The sequence below is a fragment of the Palaemon carinicauda genome, chromosome 19 (assembly GCF_036898095.1).
Source record: "Palaemon carinicauda isolate YSFRI2023 chromosome 19, ASM3689809v2, whole genome shotgun sequence".
NCBI lineage: Eukaryota > Metazoa > Arthropoda > Malacostraca > Decapoda > Palaemonidae > Palaemon > Palaemon carinicauda.
Genome location: NC_090743.1, coordinates 97,584,528 through 97,602,735, shown reverse-complemented (window position 1 = coordinate 97,602,735; position 18,208 = coordinate 97,584,528). Strand labels below are relative to the sequence as shown.

At 32.5% G+C, this 18,208-nt stretch overlaps 1 pseudogene; it reads left to right on the top strand.

Moving 5' to 3' along the window:
* LOC137659155 (uncharacterized) overlaps positions 1-18,208 on the top strand; it is an 88,046-nt pseudogene that overhangs the window by 52,769 nt on the left and 17,069 nt on the right.

The window sequence follows — 18,208 nt, the reverse complement described above, 5'->3', positions numbered from 1 at the left end:
TATCAGTGTCATTTTTCACCGATGGATCTTTTGTGTAGTCTGACACAAAAGATATAAAAAAATGCACTGTCCTGGTCTGCCTCCAGAGAGTTTTAGAACTTTATGGGACTATCTGCCTCGAACATAAGATTATTCTAGCAACTTAGCCTATACCTATCCATTCTATACGTTCATCCATTTTCATTTTTATCGTCCCTCTTTACGGTCATTCCTTTTTATTCATTCCTTCTTATTTATCCTTCAATATTACCGCACTATACTTAATTCTATTATGTTATTCTACACAACATGCCTTCTATTTTTTTTTTTTTTTTTTGCGTGACTATCTTTTTCAAGTTTTTTACATAGTAGTTAACCCCTGCAGGTGTCATTACTCTACGATAAAAATTATGTCCAGGAAGCTGTTCACAAACAAACACAACGTTTTATGTTGAAAATTTCCCTTTTAACACATTACCTGTCTTTTTTTGCAAAATCGTCTTTTTTATGCTCATCCATTTATTCTATGTTTAATTTTGTATCATATGTTTAACCAAGAATTTTATGATCAGGTGTCTTTGTTCTTTGCTGCATCCTTTTTTTTTTTTTTTTTTTTATTTTATTTTTATTTTTTTTTTTTTTTTGTGGGAAGTCATAATAAAAAGTATGGGGTGTGAATAAAAGATCAATAAACCATCATCCGTAAGCTCTTGACCTTTTAGAAATAAATAGATATAAGAAAAAGTTGGAAGGACAGGAGGTTATTCTCCCAGAATAATCTTCTTTTTCTGGCCTTCGATAAAGTGATTGAAGGATTATGTTTTCCTTTCTAAGTAAAGAACTAAAGTGAGCAGAGATATAAAAATCACAGATTTATCTTCAAAATCTCTAAATGTTTTCCAACTTGAAAATATTTCAGCCTTGCAGGAAATTAGGGCTGCTAAAACTTGAATTAATTCAGTCCAACCAGGCTTAATTGAACGCTCGTGTTTTAAATGGCTTGAGGAAGATTGGCGTTGAATAATGAGAAGCTTTTTAATTCAAATTAATGAGTTCTTCATAAACCTCGTGAAAAATACTTTTACTAAACACACCTTTTTTTTCTCTCTCTCTTAAGAGTCTGCCAAATGATTTACGAGGAAAAGCTATCTCCAGTTTCAGGTTTATCGTATTTTTTTTTTTATGAAGCATATATGCAAACAGGATGCAAGAAGCTTTTGAGTATCTAAGAGCTCTTATTTGGTCGGGAAATTACTGACTCCCAGCCCCAACCACGCCCTAACGAGCCCCGTCGGTCCAATCTTATTAATTTTTGGCCCCACAAGGGGCACCCCTACTTCCACTTTTAAAAAGCAAAAAATATCTAGGAGCCTGACGTAACTCAAACTTTTTTGGCGCATTTGTTAATGAATAATGATAAATACCCAGGAAATTAGGTATTCGTGTAAATAATTTTTTGCCATTTATTCTATTAAAAAAATAAAATTTCTACATAAGGAGTGAGAAATACAAATCAAAAATTTAGAATTTTGAACATACGATCATCTTCATATATCATTTGCGTCACACACGATTGTTTTCATTCGTTTCTTTAAGCCTAACAGGTTGTGAACCATACACAATTTCTTTATGTTTTATTACCAAAATGAAGTGGTCAGGTGCCATTGGGATTTCCAAGTCGTTAAAACCCTTCAACCACAAGGATTTGTGTGATGGACAAGCTAAATGGTTTTTTATCCTCCATATGTGAAAGAGTCTTGACTTGTTCGGGGAATTTTTAGTATAACCAAATTTTGGATATAACTGTGTTATTGTTGATTTCACACACACACACACACACACACACACACACACAAAAAAAAAAAAAGAGAGAAAATAAATACACGAATCAAAACGAGTGGAAGTGTGTGCATTTTTTTTGAGGGGATATATGTATAGAAACATTTTTTAAAACATCACAGAACAAGATTTTTTTTGTATTCCTTGATTTTTACTTTAGCAGGTTTCCCAGGGCACCAGCCGCCCGTTGAGATACTACCATTATTATTATTATTATTATTATTATTATTATTATTATTATTATTATTATTATTATTATTGTTGTTGTTGTTGTTGTTGTTGTTGTTGTTGCATGTTGTTATTATTATTATTATTGTTATTATTATTATTATTATTATTATTATTATTATTATTATTATTATTATTATTATTACTTGCTAAGCTACAACCCTAGTTGGAAAAGCAGAATGCTACAACCACGAGGGCTCCAACAAGGAAAATAGCCCAGTGAGGAAAGGAAATAAGGAGACAAGAAAAGTAATTAACAGTTAAAATGAAATATTTAAAGAACAGTAACAACATTAACAACTTTGACTGGCGAGCCAGTAGTACATTGGATCCCTCACTTAAAAAATCAACTCGAAGCTTCCTAAACAAAGTTAATTCTAACCTTATTCCTAAGTTGGTAATCGCACTTTTTTGATACATAATGCAAATAAACTTTAGTAGCTCAACAATTTATCTCTTCATGCAAAACTAACTCGGGCTTAAGGTAAAATTTTTACCTAAGCACTGCAATGCCTGCAGCCTACATGTAACAATTTTCACCCCCTACCTTATATCAACATAAATAAAGTAGTAACATATTTAATGTGACTTCTTTCTTGACATCTAATGTGATTGTAGCTTAGTGAAGCTTGTGTTCCTGTGGTTGACTGGCGTTTTTTCCAGTGATCTTGCATTCCTCTGTTGCGTGAGTTTGGTTTCCCACTTGATCGTCGCCACAGTTGTATTGATTACAGTATCATTTTCATTATTGTAGCAGCTCAATCACCTGAAATATATCAGTGTATTAGTGTTGTATTTGATAATCCCAGCATCTTCTCCGAATCATCCAATGTTTGGAATGTTGAATCATGCTGCATATGCCATGAAGGTGCAGTACCCAGTTGCCAGTAGAATTTCCACAAGATCCAGATAGGACATCCAGAATGATGGTAGTGATCCCCAAGTGTTTAATAGTTCATCTTGATATTCTGCAAAATGGACAATGATTTGCTTTGTGGATGTGTCGTCCAGGGGTGCGGACAAAGTTTGGTAGCTGGTTTGGGCATGTACTTCAGTAGCATGGTTTATCAGGCATCAAAGCGCTGGCAAGTCGTTTGTGTGATTTACTTCTCTCCACTCTTGGAAACCTTTCCACATTAGACACATCAATGCTTCATAAATGATCTTGTGAAGTCGACCACCACGGTTTACTGTCGACCTTCATTAACGCTGTTGCTTGCCCTTCTGCAATGACTCCAGCTTCGACTGCCAAATTTCGAAGTCCAGCTTCTCCAAACAGCTTACCCAGAATGGACAGGAGATTGCATATTGTGTGAAAGGTTCCCATTCGCAATATCTGCGCCGCTCGGGAGTACAAAGCTTAATAAAAAACGTAGAAGACCTCTGGAAGATTAAGTGCAGTCTATTTTATATGTCTGTTCAAGTATTTGGTGCACAGTTGACATCTAAGTTGCTGGGGAATTGATTGTCGGTAAGTACCCAACTGTGTTGGGCTTTATGTCCTTGTTGACAGTTGTCAGAATGTTAAAGCCTGTACATGAGCTCGTTTGTTGGTTTGTCGAGTCACTTATCCGCACTAACAACCATGAAAGATTTTTGTTCTTGGCTAAAGTGGCCTCCTTCTGTGCATCCACAGGATGATCTGGGGTTTTAGCAGGTGGGGATTTCCTCTCATCGAAATCATGGTGTGGTTAAATAGGTGCTATTGCATGAAGTGATCGTCTCTTGTCCTTCTGTATGACTGTTTGGTGAGGGAGGGGAAGAGGGGAAGGACTAGCGATAACCGTGGCTGAACGATGATTCTATTCGCTCAATGGGGTGTTCCACTCCACTGAGAGTTTCCTCTTATCTATCTATGTTGTCATATGCTAGCACTGTTGGAACGCCAACATGTGTTTGCGTCGGTAACAAGACGCTCAATCCAGATTGCTGATCCCATTTCTGGAGACAAAGTTTTGTGTCTACTTCTTCCAGTGTTGAGTATGATACTCCATGAGCCAAACAGTTCAGAATCTTTATGATCTCAACATTTCCTGTAAGGGTCTTCAGAGCCCATGGAAGTATAATGTGCTTTAATGTCTTCAGCTGCCCTATTATAACTCCATACATAAGATCTTGGGAAAACGACCATACTAGCTTTAGTGTCCGAGTTGTAGTCACCTCAGACAGAAGAATGGTCAAAAACATCTGCAACAGATCTGGTGTGCTGACATATTGTTCATCAAGCTCATCTAGTGAGGGGGGCATGGTTACTCATGTTGTTCTTCCTTAATGACATTTCTAAGAATTACAGCAGATTTAGTTATGGCATGTTCCATACTCTGATTATGAGATGAATATAGGCAAAGTTTTTCTCTCAGTGTTATGTTTTCTCTAGCAAGTTCCTCGTAAGTGACTCTGTCTGGAATGATCAGGCGTCTGTTGTTATTTCCATAGATGATCTTTATGCATAATCCAAGTCCTGTTTCAAGTGTGCGTCATACATGCTTTTTAGCATGTACCTTGATATCAGTTACTCCGCCAGTGTGTATAAATGACACAAGCTTCTCTGTTAAGTTTGTCATGTATGCTATTTTGTGTTTGGCGATCAATTCTTGTCTGATGTAGTCAGAGAGCTGTTGGTAAGCTTAAGACTCAGATAGAGTGTATGCTTTTTCTTCATTGTTTTCATGGTCCTCACTGATGGAAAGTTGTTCTAATCTCTGTCTCGTGTATTCTAGAGAGCATGATATGTGGTGGTGTGCTTCAGCAGCTACCAATTCACGTAATGTAATGGCCAGGATTCGTTTATCAGTCTTCTGGCTTTCAGACTGTTTTTGAGTCAAGTATTTACAGGCAGATTTCCGTATTATTTTGTCTGGCCAGACTTCAACTGCCTGAGTTAGATTTTCACGACAATAGCTTCTTCTAAGATATTTGGAGACTTTGTCACAAAATATGCTTTTTGCAGAATAAGTGTGCACTTACTGGTCCCAGTCTCTCGGGATGTTCTTTGATATTAAGAAGTTGAATGTCCGAGATCAACACATTTAACTTCTAGCTAATGCAAAGATTTCTTGTGTGTGAATCTGTTACAGTATGTTGTTTCATAATATATGTTTGGAATTTCTCATTGTGAATCATTCAAGTATTGGTCCAAATCTTTTTATCTTAGGAGTATTAACAAGTGCCCTCCCTGACTCGATGCTCTTGGGTTTAATCAGGTTTTCCCGTGGTACATATTTGTTACACAGTATACAGAGTGCAGTATCTGTCTTTTGTTGCTTTTCTGGAGGTCCAAGGTATGGACCACAGTCCTCATCAGAAGCCATGCTTCATAGTCAGATTCCTGCAAAGACAGAAAGACAACTGGATTAAATACTAACTTTACATTTGCCACAAAATGCAAATTTGGTGATATGACTGCCTGAGTTAGTTTTTCATGATTATGGCTTCTTCTAAGATATTCGGAGTCTTTGTCACAAAATATGCTTTTTGCCAAAAACATGTGCACTTACTGGTCCCAGTCTCTCGGAATGTTCTTTGATGTTAAGTTGACTGTCCGAGATCAACACATTCAGCTTTTAGTTAATGCAAAGATTTCTTGTGCGCGAAGTCGTTACGGTATGGTGTTTCATGATATATGTTTGGAACTTGTCATTGTGAATCATTTTCAAGTATTATTCCAAATCTTCTTATCTTAGCAGTATTAATAAGTGTCCTCCATGACTCAATGCTCTTGAGTTCAGTCAAGGTTTCCTGTGGTACATATTTGTAACACAGATTACAGAGTGCAGTATCTGTCTTTTATCGCTTTTCTGGAGGTCCAAGGTATGGATCATAGTCCTTATCCGAAGCCATACTTTTTAGTAAACTGCGTGCAAAGACTGAAACATAACTTGATTAAATACTAACTTTACCTTTGCCACAAAAGGCAAATTTAGTGATTTTTTATAATACGACACCATGAAAAAACTTACAATCTCTCTACCACAAAAAAAGCTACATTGTTGGAATGCCGATAGTACCAGTCAGCCAGCTGGCACATGGACTTGTGTATCCTTATAGACTGTTTTCTTTGTTGTTTGGTCTACAGCAATCCATCTACATGGATTGACTTGTTTATGGTGAACTGCAGAAGTCATGAAAGAGAGGTAAAATATCATGGATCTTGGGATATCTTCAGGTCTGTTGACAGAAAGCCAGTCCTTAACCTCTTTGTATGCTAATGTATTCAGTACTTCATACATCACTTATAAAAACAAACAGGCCTGGTGTAATGCTTTTCTTCAAGGATTTTTTTTAACTGACCCTGCTGCAATGCCAGTAGACTCTACTGCAAGGTCGCAAATTGATGCGTCTTCAGATATTTTTCCAATCGTTGATAGCAAGTTCCAGATTATGTGAAAATTACCTATTTTTGGGATAATTTTCCCATACCGTTCTTGGTGTCTCCATGCTATTTATGTTGTTTGCAAAACAGTGCTTGATCAAGAACAAGTGTAAGAGAATAAAGATGTAATGAATCTTTAATGGATACCATGACAACACTTTTTCGTTGTATTTTAACTTATCTTGCAAGTAAAGTCATCAATAGCTTTAAGTTCCATGAAATATGAGGTGAAGGCTATAGTAGTAGAAGAAAAGAAAAAGTTTTTTCCCTTTGTCATTTTCTATACACTGAGTAGCAGTTCTTGAAAGAAATATAAGAAAATAATATGTTTCCATATACTCTGACATAATCAAATAATAGGGTTATGATACTCCACAGTCAAGTCATGGCTGCAGCTAGTCGGTTCGCCGCTGAAAGGATTTTCACCAGAGACGGTTGTGGGGCCGAACCACTATCCAATGCATTGAATTCAGATGGCCTGTTGTTGCACTTTGCTGAAAATGGGTTCTAATTTATGCTAAAACACACATTTCAAACATTGAGGAAACTTTATGTGAAAATGGCAAAACCACCCACAAATTTGTTCTCAGTGATGTTTTTGCTATAATTCAAGATATATAACTAGAAAATAAATTGAGCATACTTCACCTTGATTCAAATTTAATTTTATACTTTTTTGTATAATCTACCGTTACAAATATATATCCCGATTTTACTCATACTAAAAGTTTCCCGAAAAGTCAAGATGCTTTCTCATATGGAGGATAAAAACCCATTTAGCTGACTTGCCCATCACATAAATCTTTAGGGCTGAAGGTTTAAAGTACATTTATTCCTCCAATTATTACTAATAGGTGGATCGGCTCATGGACTATAAGAGTTATAGGAAATTAAAACGCACTTCCCTTCTAGTATGATTGATGGTATATTATGAAGAAAAATAAGTAAACTATAATTAAAATATGCATTTTGGTAAAATTTTGAAAATCTTGATTGTAATAGAATTCTCTAGTGATAGATTTTGTTAGGTAATGATGAAATTTAACAACTATATTATGGCAATGATAATGATTTAATTACTATAAGTAATGTGGACAAATAAACATATTCTTTTCATATGATATAAAAAGGTGTGTCTTGTCTTGCATAATTGTAATGTGAGGCAATTGTGCTCAACTCCCACCTTGCATCCCTCAGCATCAAGCTGGGAGAATCGTAATCTCATCTTGGAACACGTGAATCACCAGACAGCTGGGGGATACATTTGCATTGCAAGTAATGGGTATCTTCCTTCGAAGAGCAAACGAGTCTTGTTGAATGTGTACTTCGCACCGAAAGTCCGAGGTCCAGGCACCCAAATTTGGGCTCATCTTGGGCAACCAGTGAGCTTGACGTGTCTCTACGCAGCATTTCCGGCTCCTAACGTCATGTGGATCCTAGAAAACCATTTAGGAATGCGGCGTCTGACGGAAGAATATTTCACTAATACGATACAAGATGGACATCCACCTTACACGTAAGTTCTTATTCATCTTCCCAGTATTTTGTGTTGAGATATTTCCTTAGCTGTATGTCATAGAAGCCCAGCCCAAAATATTTGTGGCTTATTTACAAGACAGCATGATTGCCTTGCCTATTATTTAGTCATATATTTATTGGCTATTGGGTTATTACTTCTTAAATCAAATCCAATCACAAAATCGATAACATTATATCATTCTATATCGTAATCTTTTCAATTATATTACACATGGATGGTTATTGAAAGTACAAGAAAATAAGTTTGATCCTGTGGAAAGAATGTAGGAGTCCGGAATATTCAGAAAAAGGATTAGGAAAAAGTATTGATATAGAGAGGAGTGGAGAAATTTTTTTTGATTGGACAGTTGATTATATATATATATATATATATATATATATATATATATATATATATATATATATACATATGGATATATATATGTATATATATAAATGTATATATATGTATATACATAATATATATTTGCGTATATATATGCATATATATATATATATATATATATATATATATATATATATATATATATATATATATATATATATATATATATGTCTCACTGTCCAATAAAAAAATGTAGGAGTCCTGAATATTCAGGAATAGGATTAGGAAAAAGGAGTGAAGAAATTTTCTTTGATTGGACAGTTAGATATATATATATATATATATATATATATATATATATATATATATATATATATATATATATATGTGTGTGTGTGTATATATATATATATAAATATATATATATATATATATATATATATATATATTTATATATATATAAATATATATATATATATATATATATATATATATATATATATATATATATATATACAGTATATATGTGTATATATATGTATATATATATATATTTATATATATATATATATATATATATATATATATATATATATATATATATATATATATATATATATATATATATATATATATACACAGTATATATGTGTATATATATATATATATATATGTATATATATATATATATATATATATATATATATATATATATATATATATATATATATATCAAAAAGCTAAAAACAGATATCTAGATTAATTGTGATACTCAGCTCACATACAAATTGAAAAGTTAACATTATTATATTCTGATAAAATATCATGGAATTGGAAATAAAAAAAATACTTATTGCTGGTAAACCGAACTGTTACCCTTTGTTAAGATCAACACTGAATGCTTAATAAATCATGCATATTTTGTTGCAATTTAACAACGAAGATTTAGTTTGAAATCATTCTTAAACAAATATTTTCACAGAGGAATTCGGAAAGGTTTAACGTCTTTTATTTTAACATATACACAAACACGAACACACACACGCGCACACACACAGACACACACACACACACACACACACATATATATATATATATATATATATATATATATATATATATATATATATATATATATATATATATATATATATATATATATATATATATATATATATATATTTATATATATACATATATATATATATATATATATATATATATATATATATATATATATATATATATAGGTGCGTGTGTAGGTCTGTGTGTGTGTGTGTGTGTAACTTAAAATAAGGTATGAAGACTACAAATGTGTAATGACACAGGCGATATACAGTTCCATTAGCTAGGATCCACTACTAAATTTAAGCGAGTGTGTGTGCGTGTATCCCATATGTCAACCGGTATGGATGCCACAAACAGAAACAGGTCACTTTATGGAAATTTTCTTAGAATTCAAAATCTTTTCGATACATTACGTACGAGCGAATACAAGAAGAAAAGAGGACTTATGAGCCCTTTTGGCAAAAACTTTGAATCTCAAATCTCTTAAAAGGAAATAAACTAATTGACGATATTCTGAGTTTGTGTTTTAGTAAGAATCCCTTCTGGGGTTTTCTAAACAAATCCTGTACAAATACCGCCACTCATTTCTGGTGTTGTTAAAGTTAACCTTAAAGCTGTATATACAAGTGAATCGGGCAGTTGATACCGTGATACATAGTTCCACAGAAAGCAAACAGAACAATAGGAAGATAATTCAATTGTTAGAAGCTGGTGTGGTATTATACCACGGGCGGATCTGGGTATAAAAGCCTTTGAATGACAGAAAGAAGGGACAGTGACATTACCCTAGCATGGCAGTGCCTTTGAGACTAGCCATATATGCATATGATCAGCGCCTAAGCCCCACTCCACTCAAGCTACGTCTAAGGAGGGCCTGACAATGGGTGCAAATGACTCAACAAGATGACCCATAAGATTCTCCTAAACCCTTTGACTTTTATAGTATTGTTGGAATGGATGTAGTATTAGGTATATTATTTGAATGGTAACTAGGGATGGAAGTCATACATTGGACCTCATCATAATAGCAGCTTTTACTTGTTTGCCCATCAATGGATCTCGGGGTCTAGAGATCTGCAGTGCATTCCTGAAGTTACATATCTTAATACTAATATCTCCCATCTTTTGATGTTTTTGGTAGGTGGAATATTTAAGCTCTCACAGAATGTGAGATATGAATCACCCCTTATATGGGATACACTCGTAGCCAGCTGCTCGTTTGTTTACACTTGCATTTCAAAGTACAATGTATATATATATATATATATATATATATATATATATATATATATATATATATATATATATATGTGTGTGTGTGTGTGTGTGTGTGTGTGTATGCATGCATGCATGTATGTATGTATGTATTTGCAAATGACATACTTCTCTTTTAGTGAATCATAAGAAAAATTGCAAAAGGTGGTAGAAGATTTGAATAGAGTAAGCAGGTATGTAGGACTGAATATGAATATGAGTAAAACTAAGATAATGTTCAATGAAAATTCGGAGAGACAGCAAATAAGACTTCAGGACAAGCCTCTGGAGATTGTTGATAAACATACATACTTAGGACTGAAAGTAAATGTTTCTTCAGGACACGAGACGGAAATTAAAAGAAGGATAAGCACGAGAGGGAGAGCTTTTGATAAACAAAATGAGATTATAAGAAGCAAAATGTCACTTTTTCTAATAAGTAAAGCTATCTAATTAGATGGTCCTTCCAGTATTAAGTTATGTATCATAAACTTAGTGTGTTACTAAAACCTTAGAACATAAGATAGTTACAACTCAAAGAGCTAAGGCAAGAATAATGATGGGAATAACACTAAAAGACAGAAAAAGAACATGAATACGAGAAAAAACTAAAGTAGAGGATATTCATTCAACGTGGGAAAAAAAGAAAATGAACAAAGGCTGGACATATAGTGAGAAGGACAGGTGATAGATGGGAGAGATTAACGAACTAAGAAATTTTGCGGGTGTTGACTGGTATAAGTTGAAACCATTTTAAGAACATTTAAATAAACAAATAGTATATTATACATAGACGATCACACTCAAGATCGCGCGAGCACACACACACACACACACACACACACACACATATATATATATATATATATATATATATATATATATATATATATATATATATATATATATATATATATATATATATATATATAATGTGTATGTATATACACACACACACACACACACACATATATATATATATATATATATATATATATATATATATATATATATATATATATATATATATATATATTATATATATATTTATGTGTGTGTACTCCTGTTTGTATGTGTGAGTGTCTGTGTTTAATAAGATAGCTGCGGTTTATGTAAATGTTTTTAAACTAATTTCATCAATACAAAATCCATTTTTTCTAATCATTGTACTTTTGGACGTAACTTGTTTCTAACCACCAAATCATTGTTATAGATCGTCGATAGATTGCCTGAAAATCTTTGTAGGAGTTTTATATATATATATATATATATATATATATATATATATATATATATATATATATATATATATATATATATATATTTAATTATTCAGATAGTTTTATATCTGTTCACTGCAGTCTTAGGAACATTTAGAAAGAATGTATGTCTAATATCAGCCTTCATTAATGCATGAATTAAGATATCAACTGTAATGAACGAAGTTTGCTTGAGAAGAGATCATCATCTTAAGATATGCTGTTATGTAAAGTGTTCAATTGAATAGCAGCCCTTTGCTATTTTATTGAACACTTAAACATTTCGAATCTTATATCATGTGAACCATTGATACATTGACCTATTCATCCAAAAAGTACTATTACTGTATAAGCACATAATAACGCATCAACCTTTATTGATGTTGGAGAATTTATTCAAGCAACAAGGTTCATTTATGAAATCTAACTTGCATAAAGGAAACCAAAATTGTGTCATACATCTTTGATTTTTCACACAGGAACTAAGTATTAAAAATACAGCTGTTTTTAGGAGAAAAAAGAAAGAAAGAAAAAAAAACGTAAATTTACGATATGCTGCATTATTCATGGAAGTAATTGACTTTTAATGACAGTATCTAAAGAAATTTGGTAGCATCTTTTGAGAATTAAAAAAAAAAAAAAAAAAGTCATGTAAGATACAATCCTGTACAGCTCGTAAAGAACCAATTTGTTGTGCCCACTGTAATACTAATTGGCTTTGCTTAATGTTATTAGTTATTTATTGATGCAATAAGAAATAAAATGAAGAAAGAATGACATTACAAATATGGTACTATGAAAGTGTTAGTGATAAACTTATTTTTGGAAAAAACAGGCAAATGGAGAGTAGAACACATAAAGATAAGAGTACAATTTACCTCTTCAAAGTCAAACAAGAGTCGGAAATTTTCTTGAAGATTTTCTGAAACGTCCATAAAGAATAACAAGCAATTGCAGATTCTTTAGCCTCTTGGTGGTTTGTCGAGAAATCTGTCCCACTGATAGTGTAGTGCTTAATCTATCTCTCTCTTCCATATAAAGAGAGAGAGAGAGAGAGAGAGAGAGAGAGAGAGAGAGAGAGAGAGAGAGAGAGAGAGAGAGAGAGAGCCATATTTCCAGACATGTTTTTCTATGACCACAGATGTGGTCTAACATATGTGTAACTTCCCTTCGCGACGTTCTTTTTCCAGGCACAATATGACATTGCAGATTAGAAAACTTCTCCCGGGAGATTTTGGTCGCTACACTTGCTCCATAAGAAATAAAGAAGGTCAAGGCTCCTACACTACGACTCTAAGAGGTAAGGGTTTTTGTTCCGCTCTGTTTGTTTTCCAAAGCAAACGTTTACCGTCTTAAGCAAACATTCGTTGTCGTAGGGTCCTTATTGACTTGTCCTTCTCACGTCTGATTATGAACCTATTTTTCTAGTTTATTTAAAGCAACATTTTAGTGATGATTATGATTTTTAACGTTCAGTCGTGTGGTGAATATAGCGGTGGTTAAATAGAGTTTTAAAAAGGAACTAGTAAATGCATTTTATAAATGGTGGTAATTTCACATAATGGAAAAAATATCATTCACTTAAAATGTCATCAATCATATGCTGTTGACTGAAATGACTCAACAGTAGAATTCATTTTTTTGAGTGCATAATTGAGGATGGTTCGTTAGAAACAGTAATGAAAAGTCTTATATCATACCATTTTGTAACAAATCGTTTTGATAGAAAAAGAGGCCTCTTAATAACTCGATTATTCTTTTCCAACGTGTGCGTGAAATAAAAGAATAGATTATATGTTATTCAGTCTTATTCACCCTCCAACACCTTCCACCTTGCAGAGATCACCACAACCATGGCTCCGCCAACGACCTCTTCAACCATCACTACCATAAGCACTTACACAACGACATTGATGACCCATCTGTACAACAGCTTAGGGGCGCCGACGTCTTCCAGATCCCATACCAGTTACGACGACGACACAGTCAACCTTTCAGCTCCACTAATCATCAATTTAACTCCTGATGTATACAGAGGTTCGTATTTCCCTACTTGCTTTATATTTACTACTACCACATTCACTAATCTCAATTATAGGATATTGTTTCGCAACTAAGTGTGTGAAACAATTACTCAAAGTTATTTTTATTCATAAGGAATCATGAATAAAGAGAATAGAAATAACAATACCGATGGTGTAAGGCCACGAGAAAAATATGAGTGGGTGCTAGATCTTTCACCTTTAATTTGAGCCTAAGGAATTTTCAATCAAACTACGAACAAAGGGATCAAAGAAAGGGCTTAGGACACACCTCCCTTTGTTTACCTTTTTACTAAATAAAACAAAGTGTTCTTTATAATAGTCTCTCTCCGTTGGTCTCTTAGACTGTACAATGCCTCATAGTTAAGGTGGAAGTCATTACATTTCAATGTTTCCCTTTCCTTTTATTACATATTCAGATTTTTTATTGTATTGCAGACAACTTAGAATATGTATATATATATATATATATATATATATATATATATATATATATATATATATATATATATATATATATATAAATATACGTAGATATATGATTGCATATATATACATCATATATATATATATATATATATATATATATATATATATATATATATATATATATATATATATATATATATATATATATATATATATATATATATATATACCGTATAAATATATATATATATATATATACATATATATATATTTTATATATATATATATATATATATATATAATATGTGTTTGTGTGTTTATAAATAAAGAACCATAATAACGAATGCAGCTGTTTCTGTAAAGGCCTCCGACATGTCCTTAATGATGTCTTGGGTTTGGCTACGCTGGTCACTGCGATGTGGTGATGGTGGGAGAGTTTAGTCTGGGAGCACAAAAAACCCAATATAATATGATTGGCCTTGACAAACCCTTCCCCCATTATTATTATTATTATTATTAAATGCTAAGCTACAACCCTAGTTGGAAAAGCAGGATGCTATAAGCCCAGGGGCCCCAACAGGGAAAATAGCCCAGTGAGGAAAGGAAATAAGGAAATAAGGAGATAAGGAAAAATAGAACATTTTAGGAATAGTAACAATATTAAAATAAATATTTCCTATTTAAAATATAAAAACTTTAACAGAACAAGAGGAAGAGAAACTAGATAGAAAAGTGTGCCCAAGTGTACCCTCAAGCAAGAGAACTCTAACCCAAGGCAGTGTAAGACCATGGTACAGAGGCTATGGCACTACCCAGGAATAGAGAACAATGGTTTGATTTTGGAGTGTCCTTCTCCTAGAAGAGCTGCTTACCATAGCTAAAGAGTCTCTTCTACCCTTACCAAGAGGAAAGTAGCCACTGAACAATTACAGTGCAGTAGTTAACCCCTTGGGTGAAGAAGAATTGTCTAGTAATCACAGTGTTGTCAGGTGTATGAGGACAGAGGAGAATCTGTAAAGGATAGGCCACACTATTCGGTGTCTGTGTAGGCAAAGGGAAAGAACCGTAACCAGAGAGAAGGGTCCTATGTAGTACTGTCTGGCCAGTCAAAGGACCCCATAACTCTCTAGCGGTAGTATCTCAACGGGCGGCTGGTGCCCAGGCCAACCTACTACCTATAAAGGAATGTTAAGGAATCCCCATTTATATATATATATATATATATATATATATATATATATATATATATATATATATATATATATATATATATTTATATATATATGTATATATATATATATATATATATATATATATATATATATATTTACTTATATAGACTGTATATATATTTTTATACAGTATATATATGTATATATATATTTATACAGTATATATATATATGTATATATATATATATATATATATATATATATATATATATATATATATATATATATATATATATATATATATACTGTATATATACATACATACATACATATACCAAAGGCACTTCCCCCAATTTTGGGGGGTAGCCGACAACAACAAGAAACAAAACAAAAAAGGGGACCTCTACTCTCTACGTTCCTCCAGCCTAACCAGGGACTCAGCCGAGTTCAGCTGGTACTGCTAGGGTGCCACAGCCCAACCTCCCACATTTCCACCACAGATGAAGCTTCATACTGCTGAGTCCCCTACTGCTGCTACTTCCGCGGTCATCTAAGGCACCGGAGGAAGCAGCAGGGCCTACCGGAACTGCCCCCTGTGGCCGCGGGGGCATAAAACAATTAGAATAGCGCCAACGTTATCCCTGCGTGTCGTAAGAGGCGACTAAAAGGGACGGGACAAGGGGGCTGGGAACCCCCTCTCCTGTATAAAAAAATCCTGTGAGACAGCAACTGTATATATATATATATATATATATATATATATATATATATATATATATATATATATATATATATATATATATATATATATGTATATTTATATTTATACAGTATATATATATACATATATATATATATGTATATATATATATGTAGTGATAGTTGGGTTGCTCTTGGGAATCATAATTTATGTAAAAATAAAATGGTCAATGCAGCTATCATCTTTTTTCTATCATTTTTATTTTTGTGGTCAACAAACCAAATGACCACAGAGTAAATTCAAGAGATTGCAAAGCTTTTGACTTGGAATTGAAAAGACTTGCAGAAAATACTGATCATGGATACTAAGGACGTCATAAACTGTGGCTATTTAAATATACATTTTTTGGGTAACAAAACTATTCAGATTCGAGAATTGATGAACAAAAAATATTTGGACATACTACCAGAAACATGGTTAAATAACTTTGACAAGGCTATGATCACTGAAATGTCACCCCCGCATACACCTTTCACATTTCGAGAGAAGGTAGGTCTGGTGGTGTCGGGCTCTTCATTCATAAAAGTTACTTAAATCTGTTAAAAAGTTAAAAAGAACTAATATAACAAGCTTTGGATAAATAGAAGTAAATTTTCTGCAAAAAAAAAAAAGAAAAAAGAAAAAAAATATCCATTGTAACAATGTACAAACCTCCGAGAACAAATACCAGTATTTTCTTTGAATAATTCAGTGAACTCATCGAGATGATTATCGTGAAGAAAAATTAATCAGTTATTTGTGGAGACTAATCTTTGGGTGGATGACGGTTATTGGAATCTTATCAATTGGTGAATAATGTCGACTGTTCAACTACTTTTAACTGAACGAACAAGATAAAACAACCGTGGAGGTCGTTTAGAGAGTAGGGTTCCCCTGCTCTACAGTATAGGATCGGGAAAACAGCCGTCAAAGTAAAGTAAGTATATATATATATATATATATATATATATATATATATATATATATATATATATATATATATATATATATATATATATATATATATATATAATATATATATATATATATATATATATATATATATATATATATATATATATATATATATATATATATGAATGATTAGTTTTAATTTTATTGCCCATAGATATTTATACAGCTTTCCTACACTCAAGAGGTCTGCGCTACACAACTAGCTGGTCCAGACGGCCAATTTGGGTTCTTTATAGGGTTTGTCCCGTCAAAGCAAATCGAGAAAGATAAGAAGAGTTATAATTTAATGTTTTTTTTGACCAGTTGAATATAGCATGTCCACAGGATAATGCAACATGAATGTTACTTGGTACTTATGTATAGTGCTTTATTTACTTCTGCTACTGTTACATTTACTTCCGGGTCAGGTGTTTCATTATTTATATTAGCAACGTTATTCTTTATATTATTATTATTATTATTATTATTATTATTATTATTATTATTATTATTATTATTATTATTATAAGCAACGTTATTTTATTATTATTATTATTATTATTAGGAACGTTATTTATTATATTATTACTATCATCATCATCATTATTATTATTAGCTAACCTAAAACCCTAGTTGATAAAAAGTATGTTATTAGCCCAAAGGCTCCAGCAGGGATAAATAGCCTAATGAAGAAAGGAATAAAAGAAACAATCTACAAGGGGAGTAATGAACAATTAAAATAAAATGCTTTTAGAACAGTACCATAAATAGAATAGATCTTTTATATATTAACTAAAAAAGCAAGAGGTAGATAAATAAGATAGAATAGTGTTCTCGAGTGTAGCCTCGAACAGAACTCTACATCAAGAAAGTTATAAGGAGCTCAGATGAGTGCCTCATATTAGAAACCAAAGTTTCTAAGCACAAAAGTATAGCGTACTGTCTGGACGCAACTGTAAGGTCTCGAATATTTATATGAAGACCACAAAAATTGGATTACAGTAGACAA